Genomic DNA, 22,012 nt, shown 5'->3' on the forward strand with positions numbered 1-22,012 from the left:
GCTGTTTACATTTGTCAAAAAAAAATGCACACTGTGCCTTAAACTTCCTCTGACATGCTTGAATGCCCCTGACTTGTGAGACCTCAGACAGACAGCAGAAGCCCAGTAAATGCAATTCCTGGACCTCTGACATTTTCGCTGACTATATAAGGTTATTACTGGATGGCTTCTTATGATAACACATGTGTATTTTGGAAGACTGCTTCACAGAAACCTGACATCACCTATACTGCTTGTGCACATGGGGGAGGGGGACCCTGCCATCCTGTGTGTGTCCCTTATCCCTGTGCAAACCCCAGGTGTCTGCAGGGACATAACATGGGCAGTGTTCTCCCCACACTTTATTTCCTAGTCAGTCCATACCGTAAAATTCCCCTGCCATCTAGCACTGTAACGTGGTCAGTAAGTTGCGTTGTGCTATTTCTATATGAAACATCAGTGCAGCGTGACTTTTAGACACATCAGACTGGAGGGCAGAGCATTTAGCTCCCACAGTATAAAGTAAAGTGCATGCAGTTAACGGGAGTAACAGACACCAGCAAACACACTGAATAGTGAAGAGAATGGACAGTTTCTACATGTTTGATACTGATCTTTTTGTATAACCAGCAAGTGTGGCAGTATCTGTGGCAGTATATGTGTATTATGGGCATTACTAATGTGGGGCATATGTGTAAGGTGCATTACTGTGTGGCATTATGTGTATTATGGGCATTACTAATGTGGGGCATATGTGTAAGGTTCCTTTACTGTGTGGAATTATATGTATTATGGTCATTACTGTGTGGCATTGTGCAGAGTTGAACTGGCCCACAGGGTAACCCCCCGGTGGGCCCCACTACCTGAGTGTTGCAGGTACAGATGCAGAACTAGCGGCGGAGCTAGGGGGCACCAGACAAAATTTTGCCTAGGGCATCAAATTGGCTAGGGCCGGCTCTGCACACACACACACACACACACACACACACACACACACACACACACACACACACACACACACACACACACACACACACACACTTTCTTTCACTTTTCCCATTAACTTACTGATCTGGCTGGCAGTGGCAGGAAGGATGGATCTGTAGCAGTCTGGCTCTTGTCCCGTGTAGCTCCGCCCCCTGAGGTCCCGTGTAGCCCCGCCCCCTAATCGACACGTAGCCCCGCCCCCTTCTCGGCTGAACACAGCAGTTGTCACTGGGGACTCTGGAGGAGGCTGCTACAACGCAGCAGCAGGAGCAGCAGGGGAGAGAGGCGCCGCTGGCAGCTTGGAGGTACTGCAGTGCAGAGCAATGACAAGCAGCTCAGCCGGTCGGGCCGCTTGTCATTGCTCGCTGGTGGGAGGTAGTGGGCCGGGCAGGATCGGTTTGCGGGCCGCATCCGGCCCGCGGGCCGTATTTTGCCCACCCCTACATTAGACATTATGCCATGGATACTTTTGCCTCTCATGACGTAGAATTCAGTCAAAAGGTTCTCCTGTCTAATCAGGAGCGTCCCCACCACTAAAACTGGCTTTGGGAATCCCAATGTTATCCTGTGGATAACCTGTGGACCCAGCCAGAGAAATAGACATTATGGTAAGAACTTAGCGTTGATAACCTGATTTCTCCTATGTCTACAGGTATCCACAGGGGTTCCACCCTGACGCACCTGATTTGAGGATCTTTACCATCACTAAACCTCTTCCCTCTTGCATGGAAGCAGGCCCGGCGCTTACCGCTCAGCAAAGGGATGTAGTGCAGGTAGGCGCCAGGGCTAGAGAGGCGCTGTCCCTGCCCTGCATCCCCGCTGCTGCGGCTGGGCCCCCTGCTGCTGCTGCTGCGCCTGTGTGACAGGCACCGGCGCTGGCAGCAGGCAGCTTCAATCTGACCACCAGTCCTCCTCCCTCACTTGACAGCCGCTGTGTTCGGCAGAAAAGGGGGCGGGGCTTAACGGCGAGGAGGGGGCGGAGCTACACGGAACAGGGTTCCAGCTTGAGAGGACAGGACAGAATGCAGTACTCTGCTGATTTTGAGGTACTGTAAGCAGGAGAGGGGGAAAACAGGGTGTTTGTGTGTGTGTGACTGTGTGTGTAGTATGTGTGTTATTCTGTGGGGTGGGGGGGAGGGAGTAGTAAAAACACAGCACTCTCTGGTGCCATCTTACCCCCCCTCCTCCTGCCCACCACTCACCCAAGGGGGGTTGTCCTGCAACTTATTAACATCCCTGTCTGGGGGCTGACTGAGGATAAAATCCATGGCTGCCAGTCCTCATTTCCCTGCTCAGGCAGAGAATGCAGCATCTGCTACTGCATGCAGGGAGGTTTACACTTGTACTGTATGCATACCTCCCAACTGTCCCGATTTTCTCTGTCCCACCCACGGGCCGCAGTGTTCCGCGGTGTGGGGGCATTGGGAGGCTCCTGTCACTCGCTGCCCTGCGTAGCAGAGCAGCTGTAAATAGAAGCTGTGCGCATGCGCACAGTGTCTATTCACGGAGACGAGAGGGACTGGGGGCATGCCAGCAGCTCACAGAGCGCTGGCCATGCCCCCATAGTGACGAAATGTGGGTGCGTGGCTCGCGATCGCAGTACTCCAGTGAAGCCACAACCCATTTTCCATAAACCGCGCCCCTTTTCATACGGGCGCAGCTTCACCGTGCGAGGGTGTCCCAAGTTTCCCTCTATAGAAGTTGGGAGGTATGCTGTATGTAGCCTCCTCCATATTAGATACCATCCTACTATAGACAATGTGGAATACATACTAATTACCGGCGGGCAGGATGCCAGCTGTCAAGATCCCGACAGCAGCTTCCCGGCTGCCAGAATGCCAGCAACTAGGTGAGCATTTTGATTCCCCTTGCAGGCTCAGTGACTCACAACGCTAGCCACAGGTTCTATTCTCACTCTATGGGTGTCATGGACACCCATGAGTGGGAATAGCCTCTGTGCGCCGGTATTCCAGCTGTTGCCATTGTCAGCTATCGGGATTCCGGCGGGATACTATTGTGTGGCCATGCCCCTTATTTTTGAAACCACACTCCCTTTTTTCAATGCTCACTGTCCCTTTGTAAAATATGGGAGGGCGCAAATTTATAGTTTGCAGGGGGGCGCCGAACACCCTAGCACCGGCCCTGCATGGAAGGGTGTGCATGTGTGTTCTTATCACCTGAATAGGTTTCTACCTGATGCTCCTGCCTAAATTGCTGTGGAAATAACTGATTTGACTGAGTCAGTAGGCGGGATTATATGGAGGAACCCCGATGCATCCTGGGAGGCCAGAAAGCTGGTGACCGTTTAGTGCCATTTCCGCTGTCGCTCCGGCATATCCCAATGTTATCCTGTGGATACATGTGGACATAAGAGAAATCACGTTATCAATGGTAAGTTCTTACTATAAGCCGCTCATAACTTTATTGTGATTACATAAACCTTTTCTTTAAGCTAGCTTATCACTAAATTAAACAACACCACACACTGAAATAAAGACACGGACACCGTAGCTGGAGTTAAAGGTCAGACGATGTTTATTAATCGCTGACCAACTCTTTAAACTATAATTGTGATCGAATTAGAATTGATTTTGAATATATATTTAAATTTAGTTTGGAGGATGGCAAACAGAAAATCGCTGCCAAACACCAGCACCAGTCACCTAGATGAAAAACCACCAAACCAAGGAGGGGAGTACACATACCCCGCCTCCTTCCCGCATAACCCGCATTGTGCTGGCCTTACCCCTCTTTCTCTGGCAAACGTTCGGTTCCCGCAGGGGAACGTCTAAATGTCCAACCGCAAGAAAAGGACACACCTGCCGTCCTTCTAAAGAGGGAGCCCCACAACGACCACTTATGCCTGTGTGACAGCTGGTTGGCAGCGACTTCCCGCCAATCTGGCTTTCAATAGCCCACTGCAAGAACAAAAAACGTAGCCGAAATCTGGGAGGGCGGGCGGGCATACAATGAATGGCAAGAGGAAGTCTAGGAAAATGGCCACCACCTATATACTAACCTAAGACCCTCCTATTAATCTTGATGCACAACCTTCTAATCCAATAGGAAAAAACCAACCGGGAAAACTGATCTGCCTAGCAACTGCTTAGTCATTTCAACAACCAATCACAAAAAGTTGATCGCTTATATGGCCTCAGGCTTATGCAGCCTTCAGCTTATCTAAGCCGCTCATAACTTTATTGTGATTACATAAACCTTTTCTTTAAGCTAGCTTATCACTAAATTAAACAACACCACACACTGAAATAAAGACACGGACACCGTAGCTGGAGTTAAAGGTCAGACGATGTTTATTAATCGCTGACCAACTCTTTAAACTATAATTGTGATCGAATTAGAATTGATTTTGGATATAGATTTAAATTTAGTTTGGAGGATGGCAAACAGAAATCGCTGCCAAACACCAGCACCAGTCACCTAGATGAAAAACCACCAAACCAAGGAGGGGAGTACACATACCCCGCCTCCTTCCCGCATAACCCGCATTGTGCTGGCCTTACCCCTCTTTCTCTGGCAAACGTTCGGTTCCCGCAGGGGAACGTCTAAATGTCCAACCGCAAGAAAAGGACACACCTGCCGTCCTTCTAAAGAGGGAGCCCCACAATGACCACTTATGCCTGTGTGACAGCTGGTTGGCAGCGACTTCCTGCCACCAAGGTTTACCAAACCGCCACCGCCATCCGCAACCACAACATTAACCCAATAAGAAAACTAACTAGCTCTACCGAAAAAGACCAAAAATATCCTCCAGAAAAAACTGCACTCCTTCCGGAGAAAGGTGGACCCCATCGTCCCTGTAGAACTGCCTGTTCCTTAGCACCAGAAGAGGATGCTTGATTGCCACTCCGCCTATGGCCTTGACAAAAGAGACACCGTCGAATTCACCTTTTTGCGTGCTTTCTCCAGCGCCGAGAAACGCACCGCACCATGCCAATGGAAACGGGGCACCATTTCCGACCAAACAATGCAGACCCCTGGCCAGTGACAACGGATCGCCACCAAATCCGCCTTTACCGACAAAATCAAATCTATGCCTTTAACTCGACCTAGATCATTACCACCCAAATGAATGATGATACAACTGGGGCGACCCCAGCGACGCTCCCGAGAAAAAAGGACCCGCAACAGATCACCCCATAACATACCTCTCACACCTAACCATCTCAATTGCCTGGACCCAAAAACCTCAGTCGCCCTAGATGCCATGGGATGCTTTGCCGCCCAAAAAATATAGGAATGACCAACCATCCATATTTGGTCTCCAAAATTGATGACAGCTGCAAAAAGAAAATAACCTAACATCAGCTTATGAACATAATCCATACATAAACACAACGTAACAAAATTAAACCCAAGTGAAGGAGAAAAATCAAAAAACCTCCCGTGGACCTTGAAAGAACAGCCAATTGAAATTAGGCCCCCTCGGAGGAAAAATTTTAAAAATTCACTTCACACCCTCGATTCCTGAACGGTAAGCGTTCAAAAACCGACGAGTAAACACGTTTTTGGGTTAGCGCAACAGGCGCACTTATAACTTATCTAAACGGACATAGGACCTATAGGAGGCCGACTTCCAGCGGCCCAACACCCGAATAGCCGCAGGTGATGAACCTGCCGCCGCCGCATGGGTAGCCGCCCCAATCCGAAAGGAATGGGTACCGAAGTCCGCCTCCTGCAAGCCCAACGCCGTTAAACATTTCTTGAACACAGACGCAAACTGAAACTTTGTCAGAGGGTCAACCTGCGCGTGCACCAGCAACTGGTTGCCCCCCGGAGGCCTCAACCGCACATACTCTTGCGTCAACCGCAGCGGGCAAACGCCCGGTTCCTCCTGAGCCTCCAAGGACAACCAGTGACCCCGACCTGTTTGATCTGTCTTGGATCGCACAATCCTACAGAGCAACAGGCCCTCCTGCAAGCGCACATTCTCGTAAAGCAAACCTGATTCCCGGGACGCCTTGCTGCCTGCCACCAACTCGCTCACCCGGAAAGCCCCGAAAAAGGCCAGGGCATACGCACAACTAAACAATGCTACCTCAAATTCCGAGGACGCAATCCGAGGCAGCACACGCAGCAACTCTGCTAGAAGCTGCAATGTTATGGGCCTACGTGAGTCCGCAGGCGCCGGGCGCAACCTAGCCCAACCTTTCAGCGCTCTGGAAAGGACAAACGACCCCGTGGGGTCCGTCATCCCGTGGAGCCGCGAGTGAAAAGAAATGCCCGCAAGGGCAGTAGCCATGGCCGCTTTTGACCTACCGTTTTGGTAATGTTCCCAAACAAAGGTCAACAGGGCGTCGGCCGAGGACTCACCTGCTACCCCGTACCTACTCTGAAAGACCGACCAATCCCGCCAGGCTGCATCATACGCTCGTAGAGTGGAGGGAGCCAGAGCACACCTGGCTAAAGCAGTTAACCCGACTCGACCATCTGCCAGACAGAAGGTGGGCACTGTAACCCCTCCGCCGCCGCTCCCGGAACCAACGTCCTGAATTTGTCAAACTGGAACCGGGACAATGCATCCGCAATTCCATTGTCAACTCCAGGAACGTGGCGAGCCCTGAAATTAATATTGCGCTGCAAGCAAACCAACACTAAATGCCTTAGCAGTCTCAGCACCTGCGGCGAGGAGGAACGCTGATTATTAATCGCATGTACCACCCCCAAGTTGTTGCAAAGAAACAAAATGTCCCTATTTGCGAACCGGCCGGCCCATAACTCAAGCGCCACTATGATCGGGAACAATTCCAGCAAAAGAAGGTTCTTGGTAAACCCGCGCGTTACCCAAGAGGCCGGCAAAGCCGCAGCGCACCATGCGCCAGCGAAGAACGCGCCAAACCCTCGACTGCCTGAGGCATCCGTGAACAATTGCAGCTGCTTACTGGAACAACAAGGAGCGGGCCACAAAACTTCCTTGTTGAAGGACACCAGGAAAGAGACCCAAATCCGCAAATCATCTCTGATCTCGCGGGAAAGGTACACGGAGTGATTCTGCCGTACCGTCCCCGCCGTGGCCCGCTCGAGTTTGCGACAGAAAATCCTACCCATGGGGATAATCCGGCACGCAAAATTGAGAGAACCAAGCAAGGACTGCACCTGCTTAAGCCGAACCCTGCGTTTGCCTAAACAGTCAGTAATTAAACCCAACAGCTTCCGCACCTTATCCTCGGGCAAGCGACAGCAACCCCCCACCGTGTCAATTTCGATACCTAAATAGCTAAGACAAGTGCAAGGGCCCTCGCACTTGTCTTGCGCGACAGGCACCCCTAAAGCGCAGAATAACGACCTGGCCACCGACAGAATGTCCCCACAGACCGAACTGTCCCCGGGCCCCACAAAGAGAAAGTCGTCCAGGTAGTGAGCCACCCCCGTTTGGCCGGAGGCGGTCTGGACGCACCAGTGCAAAAATGTGCTAAAGCACTCAAAGTAGGCGCAGGAGACAGAGCAACCCATGGGGAGACACCGATCCTGTCGCCGAGGTGCAATCCTTGGCCGGGTGACTTGCTCCGCACAATTTACATGAGTGGCGAAAACGACAACTCGCTCCTTTGACGCACTTGCCGTCGTTGTAGGCAAAGCACTTGCCTTTCCCTGTCAAGCGGGAACCCGCCGCCCCGGCCGCCCCGGGCTTCTTGGCCGTGACGTCCGGGGTGGGTTTGACCTGCTGCGTGACCTCCAACCACACCTCAACATCCTTAAAACCCGCGGGCAGGATGGGGTTGCCATCCTGATTGCGACGAAACTTCTCGTCGTAATCCCGCCAAGCGGAACCCTTGGATTTTAAGTACATATCGTGTACCAAAAACAAATATTTAACCAAGTTGGCATACTCCGAGGGCCGCGATTCCGTGTAGCAAGCCGTGAAAACCAAAAAGCCACGCAGCCACTGGTGGAAATTGCGAAACGCACTTTCCCCTATACCACCCGGCTTCTTGGCTGCGTCAAAGCCTTGTCGCATTTCCTCCGTAAGGGTGAATATGTCTACATACTTCCCCTTCCGGATTTTTTCCCGCATGCGCTTGCGAACCCCCCGTGTAACTGCAGTGTTGGCGCAATGTACCATCTCCCCATAACGGGGGGGGTCAGGAGGGACCACCGGCGCAGGCGTGGCCACCCTATGCGCCTCCTTTGCCATTCGCCGCGCGATGAGTCTAGCTAATTTACGCGGGCGCCGCGGAGAGCCGGACGAAACGCTGCTAGAAGATGAGGAACTACAGGTTGTAATGTGCAAAGGAAGGTTTAACTCACCGGTAGAGAAAAATTTTTTGATTATAAATCACCTCTAAATATTCCGTGTCTGGACATAAAATAAGCATAAGTTCATATTAATCAAGAATGAAGAGAATGTCCATAATTGATAAACACCGGTGAATGCTGTGCGCTTAGCCGGCTATGGGAAATGTGCAGGCAGTCCCGAAATGTAGCTGACTGAGTATGAACACAAGACAGCTGGCAGTTAGGCGGGGGACTGTGATCCCGGAATGTGATTAGTTACAAACCACCTGGTTCAAGGTGACTGTTTTACCTCTCCTGTGGGCTGGCGATGGGCCGAGCGTCCTCGGCCTGATGTCCTGCAGTGCCCACTTGCGCTATGCAGCGTGAGGAGGTTCAGATGATATCCCGGGTATAGAGAATATGCCAGTGTTGTGTTGTAAAGCCGCGGTCGGCGGTAGTTGAAAGATTACGATGCACTCGTACCGGAGCAGAACAAATGATGTAACGATGATGACACTGAAGATGATGACACTGAAGATGATGACACTCCAGCTCACCTCTACTTCAGTGTCATCATCGTTACATCATTTGTTCTGCTCCGGTACGAGTGCATCGTAATCTTTCAACTACCGCCGACCGCGGCTTTACAACACAACACTGGCATATTCTCTATACCCGGGATATCATCTGAACCTCCTCGCGCTGCATAGCGCAAGTGGGCACTGCAGGACATCAGGCCGAGGACGCTCGGCCCATCGCCAGCCCACAGGAGAGGTAAAACAGTCACCTTGAACCAGGTGGTTTGTAACTAATCACATTCCGGGATCACAGTCCCCCGCCTAACTGCCAGCTGTCTTGTGTTCATACTCAGTCAGCTACATTTCGGGACTGCCTGCACATTTCCCATAGCCGGCTAAGCGCACAGCATTCACCGGTGTTTATCAATTATGGACATTCTCTTCATTCTTGATTAATATGAACTTATGCTTATTTTATGTCCAGACACGGAATATTTAGAGGTGATTTATAATCAAAAAATTTTTCTCTTTAGGTGTATATGCAGCTTTTATTAAAATTATATATATTTTATATTCCGTTTTTTACTTGATTCACAATATTAAATTTGTATTATTTTTGAATTGTTGGCTCTCATCGTCTTATATATTTCCTGGAACTCAGCGCTGTCCGTTTTTTCTCCTTTTTTTCATTCTAATTTATCACTACCACACATAGTGTTTACGGATGCGCAGTCTTCCAGGACAATTTTATATTGACATTATTTGTGAATATACATAAACAAAAATTGTGGGGCGCTATTTAACAGTGAGTTCTTGCTTTTTACCTTTGTTAACTCACCGGTGTTAGAAGGACCCGGAACCGCGTCGTCCGCTGCACCCGCCTCCGCTGATGGCCGCACCTCCCCGGTCGATGTTGCGGTCGTCCGCGACCCTCGCCTCCCGCCGGGCGTAGCCCCTGAACTGGTCGGAACCTGTGAGGGAGAAACAGAGGGGACAACAGGCGCAGGGGAGACCAAAACATCATTAACAACGGGTTGAACCTGCGGAGGAGGAGGCCCCGCCCCGCCGCGGCGGATGGCCGCCCGGAAGCTGTAGGGGGGGAACCCCCACCGAGGCGTACCCGACCGACTGCGTGAAGGCAGCCCCGCTCACGGCACCGAAACTCGCGGGGTAAGACGGCCGCCACGCAGTATGCGGCGGGCAGCCGCTCGCCCCCGCCCATCCGGATGACACCGGAAGGAACTGAGGGGGCGCCGTGAGAGGAGGCCAACCCTGTGCTACCTGACTCCCCCCGACCAGTGACTGCCCTGGCTGCAGGCCCGCAAAGGCCGGAAGGGGCACCGCAACTCGGGGGCCGCCGACCGACCATGTGGTCTGCACGCCGGCGCCCGCGCCGGTTACGTGCGGGGAAAATTGTGGACCGGACGCAACCGTGAAGCCCATGGAGGGCATGCTGGCGGCTAAGGGGAATGCCGGTGCCAAAGGCCACGGAAAACCCCCGGGGAAGGACTGGCTCCCCGCGAAGCCTTGCTGCGCTGCTAACGAAAGAGCCGCGCCGGGTGTCATGTAAGCCGCTGAGACGGACGCCTGTGTGGACCCTAACTGAAATGGACCGGGCAGGGCGGAGGGAGGGGTTTGAAACCCGACAAACGGGGACGCCGCCGAAGGCGGCGGAGCGACTGACGACCAGGGGCCACTAAAGCAGGCCCCGGACGCCGGGTTCACCTCCGGGAAACCCTGCCATGTGACCGCAGCTGGGGCGGGCGCAGCGGCAGACACTGCCACGTCCCCCGCCCCAGCAACACCAGAAGCAAACAACCCCTCATTCCTACTTAAGTACTGGGGTGTGTTAGGCCCCACGCTAGGGAGGGGTGTATCTGCGTCCTGCGCTGTTCCGGGGACAGCGGGAGCCTCTCCCCGCTGTCCCGGACTCATATTCCCCGACTGTGCATTGGCCCCCCCCTCACCTCCCGCAGCGCCGCCGCGGCCGCCCGGCACCACGTGTGCCCCCGGGCCGCCGCCGAGAGCAGTCCGCGGGGAAGGCGGGGGAGGCCCGGCGCTGATCATCGCGCCGTGAGAGGGAGCGCGTGCAGGGGGCTGGGCTGCTGCGAGCGCCGGTGCCCGCGGCCCGGCGCCACGTGCAGAGCGGCCGCTGGCCGCCTGCCTCTGGCCGGCTGGGAAGCGGGCTGTCACTGCCCGCCCCCGCCGCCTGTCCGCAGCAGGAGAAAGCAGTCTCCGGGGCCCAGCACTAGGGGAACGGGAGCGGGGGGTGCTCCCAGCCTCTACGAGGCGGCGGGGAGGAGGGGCAGAACGCCTGGGACGCGGCATGCTGGAGGGAGGGAGACACTGAAAAAACACGCTGGCACCTAACAGGAAAATCAGCAGCAACAGGGGGGAGCAAAGGGGGGTATAATGCACTGCAGCAATAAGCAATGAAGAATAACAATGAATAAGCAGATTATATAAGTAATGATATACTTATCCTTCCTGGGCCATACAATGAATGGCAAGAGGAAGTCTAGGAAAATGGCCACCACCTATATACTAACCTAAGACCCTCCTATTAATCTTGATGCACAACCTTCTAATCCAATAGGAAAAAACCAACCGGGAAAACTGATCTGCCTAGCAACTGCTTAGTCATTTCAACAACCAATCACAAAAAGTTGATCGCTTATATGGCCTCAGGCTTATGCAGCCTTCAGCTTATCTAACGTCTATTTCTAGTTGATCTAGAATGCTGTTTGTTCCCTGGCAGCCTCTTTTTGTATGCGCCAGACTTTGAATTGAACTCGCCAGAGTTTCCACCCACAGTGGCTTTGTATCTGGGGCTGGTACTGGTATAGGGGGACCCATGTCTGATGTAAGTCTGTCCACCAGAGTACTCAATAATTGGTAAAGGAAACCCAGGGATGTTTCTGTTTAGGTAGTTAGGTACAGAAGTTGCTGACTGACTAGGAGGTGTACTGTATAACAATTAACACATAGCCCATCTTGTACAACATCCTGTGCAGATATTAATCCCACATTGTACATAAAAGCAATAGTGGGGTTTCTGTTTATTTGCAATCTTTTGCAAAATTTGTGTGTTGCACTCACACACTTTTATGGCAACAGTAACTGTAGAACCAAGTGTACTATGTGACAAAAGTCAGCAATTTAACTGCTGCTCACAATAACTTTGAAAGTACCTGTATCACGAGGTACAGTATAAAGAAAAGTGATAGCAATAAATATATATATATATATATATATATATATATATATATACACTGCTCAAAAAAATAAAGGGAACACTAAAATAACACATCCTAGATCTGAATGAATGAAATATTCTTATTAAATACTTTGTTCTTTACATAGTTGAATGTGCTGACAACAAAATCACACAAAAATTATCAATGGAAATCAAATTTATTAACCCATGGAGGTCTGGATTTGGAGTCACACTCAAAATTAAAGTGGAAAAACACACTACAGGCTGATACAACTTTGATGTAATGTCCTTAAAACAAGTCAAAATGAGGCTTAGTAGTGTGTGTGGCCTCCACGTGCCTGTATGACCTCCCTACAACCCACACAAGTGGCTCAGGTAGTGCAGCTCATCCAGGATGGCACATCAATGCGAGCTGTGGCAAGAAGGTTTGCTGTGTCTAACAGCGTGGTGTCCAGAGCATAGAGGCGCTATCAGGAGACAGGCCAGTACATCAGGAGACATGGAGGAGGTCGTAGGAGAGCAACAACCCAGCAGCAGGACTGCTACCTCCGCCTTTGTGCAAGGAGGAACAGGAGGAGCACTGCCAGAGCTCTGCAAAATGACCTCCAGCAAGCCACAAATGTGCATGTGTCTACTCAAACAATCAGAAACAGACTCCATGAGGGTGGTATGAGGGCCCGACGCCCACAGGTGGGGGTTGTGCTTACAGCCCAACACTGTGCAGGACGTTTGGCATTTGCCAGAGAACACCAAGATTGCAAATTCGCCACTGGCGCCCTGTGCTCTTCCCAGATGAATGCAGGTTCTCACTGAGCACATGTGACAGACGTGACAGAGTCTAGAGATGCCAAGGAGAACGTTCTACTGCCTGCAACATCCTCCAGCATGACCGGTTTGGCAGTGGGTCAGTAATGGTGTGGGGTGGCATTTCTTTGGGGGGCCGCACAGCCCTCCATGTGCTCGGCAGAGGTAGCCTGACTGCCATTAGGTACCGAGATGAGATCCTCAGACCCCTTGTGAGACCATATGCTGGTGCGGTTGGCCCTGGGTTCCTCCTAATGCAAGACAATGCTAGACCTCATGTGGCTGGAATGTGTCAGCAGTTCCTGCAAGACGAAGGCATTGATGCTATGGACTGGCCCGCCCGTTCCCCAGACCTGAATCCAATTGAGCACATCTGGGACATCATGTCTCGCTCCATTCACCAATGCCACGTTGCACCACAGACTGTCCAGGAGTTGGCGGATGCTTTAGTCCAGGTCTGGGAGGAGATCCCTCAGGAGACCATCCGCCACCTCATCAGGAGAATGCCCAGGCGTTGTACGGAGGTCATAAAGGCACGAGGAGGCCACAGACACTACTGAGCCTCATTTTGACTTGTTTTAAGGACATTACATCAAAGTTGGATCAGCCTGTAGTGTGTTTTTCCACTTTAATTTTGAGGGTGACTCCAAATCCAGACCTCCATGGGTTAATAAATTTGATTTCCATTGATAATTTTTGTGTGATTTTGTTGTCAGCACATTCAACTATGTAAAGAACAAAGTATTTAATAAGAATATTTCATTCATTCAGATCTAGGATGCGTTATTTTAGTGTTCCCTTTATTTTTTTGAGCAGTGTATATACTTGTGCTGTAGCCCGGCACTCACCCCTTTTCTCACTATTTTCTTTCTCCGGTGCCATCCACGGTGTGTAATCATCTATGCAAGACGATTGGTAAGGCGGCACTCAGGAGACTGAATAGAATGCAAACATATTCTTTATTGCGTCACAGTTCGACGCACGTTTCGGGACACAGCCCGTCATCAGGGACAATCACAGTGCAATACCACATTCCACATATAAATACCCACAGGTACACAGAACTCTCATTACTTGATTGTGCTCACCTGTCAGAAGCCAATCCTCCGCGAGTCCCGCCACATCACTGGCTATCGCGCTGAACTGATGATGCAATCCGGCCGCGTCACTGCGGGGAGGCAATCAGGGTCCAATGGTTAGTTACCATGGATACTCCTGACCTCCCGCCTGCTTGACGTCCCACTTCCGGCGCCGTAACCAAGGAACCAGCGGACGCCGTGTACATACGTTACTCGTCAGAAGAGGCGTATCCTGCAGTAGAGACAATCAAGATCCAACCAAGGATCTCCATGGAAACCCGTGACACTAAAAAACACCAATATAGGAAAAAAGACATTTAAAAACATTAAAAGCAGATCCACATGACCACTGTATAGTATAAGTACTAAATTATGCATTAAGGGGGTAATTCCAAGTTGATCGCAGCAGGAATTTTTTTAGCAGTTGGGCAAAACCATGTGCAGTGCAGTGCAGGGGGGGGGGGGGGGCAGATATAACATCTGCAGAGAGAGATAGATTTGGGTGGGTTATTTTGTATCTGTGCAGGGTAAATACTGGCTGCTTTATTTTTACGCTGCAATTTAGATTGCAGATTGAAATCACCACACCCAAATCTATCTCTCTCTGCACACGTTATATCTGCCTCCCCTGCAGTGCACATGGTTTTGCCCAACTGCTAATAAAGTTCCTGCTGCGATCAACTCAGAATTACCCCCCAAATTATATATTATATATTACTAGTGATGAGCGGGTTCGGTTCCTCGGAAACCGAACCCCCCGAACTTCACCCATTTTACACGGGTCCGAGGCATACTCGGATTCTCCCGTATGGCTCGGTTAACCCGAGCGCGCCCGAATGTCATCACCCCGCTGTCGGATTCTCGCGAGATTCGGATTCTATATAAGCAGTCGCGCGTCGCCGCCATTTTCACTCGTGCATTGGAAATGTTAGGGAGAGGACGTGGCTGGCGTCCTCTCCGTTTATTAATCTTGAATTCTTGATGCAAAAATATTTGTGCTTATTGCTTAATTGTGGGGACTGGGGAGCAGCTGTATTATATAGGAGGAGTACAGTGCAGAGTTTTGCTGATCAGTGACCACCAGTATTATACGTTCTCTGTCTGAAAAACGCTCCATATCTGTGCTCAGTGTGCTGCATATATCTGTGCTCACACTGCTTAATTGTGGGGACTGGGGAGCAGCTGTATTATATAGGAGGAGTACAGTGCAGAGTTTTGCCCACAGTGACCACCAGTATACGTTGTCTGCCTGAAAAACACTCCATATCTGTGCTCAGTGTGCTGCATATATCTGTGCTCACACTGCTTTATTGTGGGGACTGGGGACCAGCAGTATTATATAGGAGGAGTACAGTGCAGAGTTTTGCTGACAGTGACCACCAGTATACGTTGTCTGCCTGAAAAACACTCCATATCTGTGCTCAGTGTGCTGCATATATCTGTGCTCACACTGCTTTATTGTGGGGACTGGGGACCAGCAGTATTATATAGGAGGAGTACAGTGCAGAGTTTTGCTGACAGTGACCACCAGTATACGTTGTCTGCCTGAAAAACACTCCATATCTGTGCTCAGTGTGCTGCATATATCTGTGCTCACACTGCTTTATTGTGGGGACTGGGGACCACCAGTATATTATATAGGAGGAGTACAGTGCAGAGTTTTGCTGACAGTGACCACCAGTATACGTTGTCTGCCTGAAAAACGCTCCATATCTGTGCTCAGTGTGCTGCCTATATCTGTGCTCACACTGCTTTATTGTGGGGACTGGGGACCAGCAGTATTATTTCGGAGGAGTACAGTGCTGAGTTTTGCTGACAGTGACCAACAGTATACGTTGTCTGCCTGAATAACACTCCATATCTGTGCTCAGTGTGCTGCATATATCTGTGCTCACACTGCTTTATTGTGGGGACTGGGGACCACCAGTATATTATATAGGAGGAGTACAGTGCAGAGTTTTGCTGACCAGTGACCACCCGTATACGTTGTCTGCCTGAAAAACACTCCATATCTGTGCTCAGTGTGCTGCATATATCTGTGCTCACACTGCTTTATTGTGGGGACTGGGGACCAGCAGTATTATATAGGAGGAGTACAGTGCAGAGTTTTGCTGACAGTGACCACCAGTATATATAGCAGTATGGTACGGAAGGCCACTGCTCTACCTACCTCTGTGTCGTCAAGTATACTATCCATCTAGATTCTATACCTGTGGTGCATTTAAGTTTTGCAGTTTGCTGACAGTGACCACCAGTATATATAGCAGTACGGTACGGAAGGCCACTGCTCTACCTACCTCTGTGTCGTCAAGTATACTATCCATCTAGATTCTATACCTGTGGTGCATTTTAGTTTTGCAGTTTGCTGACAGTGACCACAAGTATATATAGCAGTACGGTACGGAAGGCCACTGCTCTACCTACCTCTGTGTCGTCAAGTATACTATCCATCTAGATTCTATACCTGTGGTGCATTTTAGTTTTGCAGTTTGCTGACAGTGACCACCAGTATATATAGCAGTACGGTACAGAAGGTCACTGCTCTACCTACCTCTGTGTCGTCAAGTATACTATCCATCTAGATTCTATACCTGTGGTGCATTTTAGTTTTGCAGTTTGCTGACAGTGACCACCAGTATATATAGCAGTACGGTACGGAAGGTCACTGCCCTACCTACCTCTGTGTCGTCAAGTATACTATCCATCCATACCTGTGGTGCATTTCAGTTGTACGCAGTATATATAGTAGTAGGCCATTGCTATTGATACTGGCATATAATTCCACACATTAAAAAATGGAGAACAAAAATGTGGAGGTTAATAGGGAAAGATCAAGATCCACTTCCACCTCATGCTGAAGCTGCTGCCACTAGTCATGGCCGAGACGATGAAATGCCATCAACGTCGTCTGCCAAGGCCAATGCCCAATGTCATAGTAGAGAGCATGTAAAATCCAAAAAACAAAAGTTCAGTAAAATGACCCAAAAATCAAAATTTAAAGCGTCTGATGAGAAGCGTAAACTTGCCAATATGCCATTTATGACACGGAGTGGCAAGGAACTGCTGAGGCCCTGGCCTATGTTCATGGCTAGTGGTTCAGATTCACATGAGGATGGAAGCACTCATCCTCTCGCTAGAAAAATGAAAAGACTTAAGCTGGCAAAAGCACAGCAAAGAACTGTGCGTTCTTCTAAATCACAAATCCCCAAGGAGAGTCCAATTGTGTCGGTTGCGATGCCTGACCTTCCCAACACTGGACGGGAAGAGCTTGCACCTTCCACCATTTGCACGCCCCCTGCAAGTGCTGGAAGGAGCACCCGCAGTCCAGTTCCTGATAGTCAAATTGAAGATGTCACTGTTGAAGTACACCAGGATGAGGATATGGGTGTTGCTGGTGCTGGGGAGGAAATTGACAAGGAGGATTCTGATGGTGAGGTGGTTTGTTTAAGTCAGGCACCCGGGGAGACACTTGTTGTCCGTGGGACGAATATGGCCATTGACATGCCTGGTCAAAATACAAAGAAAATCACCTCTTCGGTGTGGAATTATTTCAACACAAATGCTGACAACAGGTGCCAAGCCGTGTGTTGCCTTTGTCAAGCTGTAATAAGTAGGGGTAAGGACGTTAACCACCTAGGAACATCCTCCCTTATACGTCACCTGGTCCGCATTCATCAGAAGTCAGTGACAAGTTCAAAAACTTTGGATGACAGCGGAAGCAGTCCACTGACCACTAAATCCTTTCCTCTTGTAACCAAGCTCCTGCAAACCACACCACCAACTCCCTCAGTGTCAATTTCCACCTTACTCAGGAAAGCCAATAGTCCTGCAGGCCGTGTCACTGGCAAGTCTGACGAGTCCTCTCCTCCCTGGGATTCCTCCGATGCATCCTTGAGTGTAACGCCTACTGCTGCTGGCGCTGCTGTTGTTGCTGCTGGGAGTCAATTGTCATCCCAGAGGGGAAGTCGGAAGACCACTTGTACTACTTCCAGTAAGCAATTGACTGTCCAACAGTCCTTTGCGAGGAAGATGAAATATCACAGCAGTCATCCTGCTGCAAAGCAGATAACTCAGGCCTTGGCAGCCTGGGCGGTGAGAAACGTGGTTCCGGTATCCACCGTTAATTCAGAGGCAACTAGAGACTTGATTGAGGTACTGTGTCCCCGGTACCAAATACCATCTAGGTTCCATTTCTCTGGGCAGGCGATACCGAAAATGTACACAGACGTCAGAAAAAGAGTCACCAGTGTCCTAAAAAATGCAGTTGTACCCAATGTCCACTTAACCACGGACATGTGGACAAGTGGAGCGGGGCAGACTCAGGACTATATGACTGTGACAGCCCACTGGGTAGATGTATTGCCTCCCGCAGCAAGAACAGCAGCGGCGGCACCAGTAGCAGCATCTCGCAAACGCCAACTCGTTCCTAGGCAGGCTACGCTTTGTATCACCGCTTTCCATAAGAGGCACACAGCTGACAACCTCTTACGGAAACTGAGGAACATCATCGCAGAATGGCTTACCCCAATTGGACTCTCCTGGGGATTTGTGACATCGGACAACGCCACCAATATTGTGCGTGCATTACATCTGTGCAAATTCCAGCACGTCCCATGTTTTGCACATACATTGAATTTGATGGTGCAGAATTATTTAAAAAACGACAGGGGCGTGCAAGAGATGCTGTCGGTGGCCAGAAAAATTGCGGGCCACTTTCGGCATTCAGCCACCGCGTGCCGAAGACTGGAGCACCAGCAAACAGTCCTAAACCTGCCCTGCCATCATCTGAAGCAAGAGGTGGTAACGAGGTGGAATTCAACCCTCTATATACTTCAGAGGATGGAGGAGCAGCAAAAGGCCATTCAAGCCTATACATCTGCCCACGATATAGGCAAAGGAGGGGGAATGCACCTGACTTAAGCGCAGTGGAGAATGATTTAAACGTTGTGCAAGGTTCTGCAACCCTTTGAACTTCGCACACGTGAAGTCAGTTCAGACACTGCCAGCCTGAGTCAGGTCATTCCCCTCATCAGGCTTTTGCAGAAGAAGCTGGAGACATTGAAGGAGGAGCTAAAACAGAGCGATTCCGCTAGGCATGTGGGACTTGTGGATGAAGCCCTTAATTCGCTTAACCAGGATTCACGGGTGGTCAATCTGTTGAAATCAGAGCACTACATTTTGGCCACCGTGCTCGATCCTAGATTTAAAACCTACGTTGTATCACTCTCTTGTGTCTGCAGAGGTTCAAAGACCTGCTGGTGAGAAAATTGTCAAGTCAAGCGAAACGTGGCCCGTCAACAGCTCCTCCTTCACATTCTCCCGCAACTGGGGGTGCGAGGAAAAGGCTAAGAATTCCGAGCCCACCCGCTGGCGGTGATACAGGGCAGTCTGGAGCGAGTGCTGACATCTGGTCCGGACTGAAGGACCTGCCAACGATTACTGACATGTCGTCTACTGTCACTGCATATGATTCTGTCACCATTGAAAGAATGGTGGAGGATTATATGAGTGACCGCATCCAAGTAGGCACGTCAGACAGTCCGTACGTATCCTGGCAGGAAAAAGAGGCAATTTGGAGGCCCTTGCACAAACTGGCTTTATTCTACCTAAGTTGCCCTCCCTCCAGTGTGTACTCCGAAAGAGTGTTTAGTGCAGCCGCTCACCTTGTCAGCAATCGGCGTACGAGGTTACTTCCAGAAAATGTGGAGAAGATGATGTTCATCAAAATGAATTATAATCAATTCCTCCATGGAGACATTCACCAGCAATTGCCTCCAGAAAGTACACAGGGATCTGAGATGGTGGATTCCAGTGGGGACGAATTAATAATCTGTGAGGAGGGGGATGTACACAGTGAAAGGGGTGAGGAATCGGAGGATGATGATGAGGTGGACATCTTGCCTCTGTAGAGCCAGTTTGTGCAAGGAGAGATTGATTGCTTCTTTTTTGGTGGGGGCCCAAACCAACCAGTCATTTCAGTCACAGTCCTGTGGCAGACCCTGTCGCTGAAATGATGGGTTGGTTAAAGTGTGCATATCCTTTTTATACAACATAAGGGTGGGTGGGAGGGCCCAAGGACAATTCCATCTTCAGGGTTGGACTGGCCCACAGGGGTACAGGGGAAACCACCGGTGGGCCCTACTGCCTGGGGGCCCACCCCGTCCTCTAGGGATCAGGTTCCAGACTGTGCTGTTACTAATCTAGTACATTATCTTGCATGCACTACAGTATTTACTGTATATATTTACCCAGGGGACCAACACTTGCAAAATGGTTAGGCAAACCAATTGGTGGCTGGGCACACCCCCTCTGGAGACTGGCCACACCCCTAAACATGGGCCCCTACAACTGTATTCCCCCGGTGGGTCCTACATGCCCCAGTCCGACACTGTCCATCTTGCACCTCTTTTTTCTTTCATTTTTCTTTGCATCACGTGCTGTTTGGGGACAATTTTTTTGAAGTGCCATCCTGCCTGACACTGCAGTGCCACTCCTAGATGGGCCAGGTGTTTGTGTCGGCCACTTGTGTCGCTTAGCTTAGTCACACAGCGACCTTGGTGCGCCTCTTTTTTTCTTTGCATCATGTGCTGTTTGGGGACTATTTTTTTGAAGTGCCATCCTGTCTGACACTGCAGTGCCACTCCTAGATGGGCCAGGTGTTTGTGTCGGCCACTTGGGTCGCTTAGCTTAGTCCCACAGCTACCTCATTGTGCCTCTTTTTTTCTTTGCATCATGTGCTGTTTGGGGACTATTTTTTTGTAGTGCCATCCTGTCTGACACTGCAGTGCCACTGCTAGATGGGCCAGGTGTTTGTGTCGGCCACTTGGGTTGCTTAGCTTAGTTACACAGCTACCTCATTGCGCCTCTTTTTTTCTTTGCATCATGTGCTGTTTGGGGACTATTTTTTTGAAGTGCCATCCTGTCTGACAGTGCAGTGCCACTCCTAGATGGGCCAGGTGTTTGTGTCGGCCACTTGTGTCGCTTAGCTTAGTCACACAGTGACCTTGGTGCGCCTCTTTTTTTCTTTGCATCATGTGCTGTTTGGGGACTATTTTTTTGAAGTGCCATCCTGCCTGACACTGCAGTGCCACTCCTAGATGGGCCAGGTGTTTGTGTCGGCCACTTGTGTCGCTTAGCTTAGCCATCCAGTGACCTCGGTGCAAATTTTAGGACTAAAAATAATATTGTGAGGTGTGAGGTGTTCAGAATAGACTGAAAATGAGTGTAAATTATGGTTATTGAGGTTAATAATACTATGGGATCAAAATGACCCCCAAATTCTACGATTTAAGCTGTTTTTGAGGGTTTTTTGTAAAAAAAACACCTGAATCCAAAACACACCCGAATCCGACAAAAAAATTTCAGGGAGGTTTTGCCAAAACGCGTCCGAATCCAAAACACAGCCGCGGAACCGAATCCAAAACCAAAACACGAAAAATTTCCGGTGCACATCACTATATATTACCAATACGATAACCCAGTATCATAAAGCATTTTGGCAGCAGAATTACTTATAAGAAACACTGTAGTCCCAGGGTCTCATTTAACCCTCTGGGCGCTACTGTGTCCAACAGAAAAATCCACCTACTTTCGAGCTGAAGCAGTTTCTTATCGCGATCCCCACCTCTAATAGATGGGGGAATATGGTCAATGATTTTTGATCTAATAGAGGACACGTTATGTCCTTCCTTAATGCAATGTCTGGCCATAGGTTGGTCACTTCTACCTGTTTCTATGGCCGCCCTTATGGCGGTCCTATGTAGGGCCATCCTTTCCCAAAATTGCCGCTTAGTTTTGCCTATGTAGTATAAACCACACGGGCAATCAAAACATACACCACATACTTTGTAGTACAGGTGAGTGGGTAATTAATTGTGTATTTTTTGCCTGTCCTGGGATGAGAGATGGAATTTCCAGGAAGCATAGATCCCATGTAGTGCATCCCAAGCACCGAAAACACCCTCTTTTTTGAGATAAAAAATGCTTTGGGATTTGTTGTCTCAGGGAATTAGTGACATCCAATTTGACAAGATGATCTTTCAAGTTCCTACCTCTTGTATAACTAGGCATCAACTTGGTGTTAAATAATGCAGGTAATTCTTTGTCACTAGTAACTATTGGCCATAAGGTTTTCACTTTCTTATTTGCCCCATCACTCAACACTGTATACTTGTTAACCCATGGTATGATTGAAG

This window comes from Pseudophryne corroboree, chromosome 5, assembly GCF_028390025.1.
Source record: "Pseudophryne corroboree isolate aPseCor3 chromosome 5, aPseCor3.hap2, whole genome shotgun sequence".
In the NCBI taxonomy this organism is placed as follows: domain Eukaryota; kingdom Metazoa; phylum Chordata; class Amphibia; order Anura; family Myobatrachidae; genus Pseudophryne; species Pseudophryne corroboree.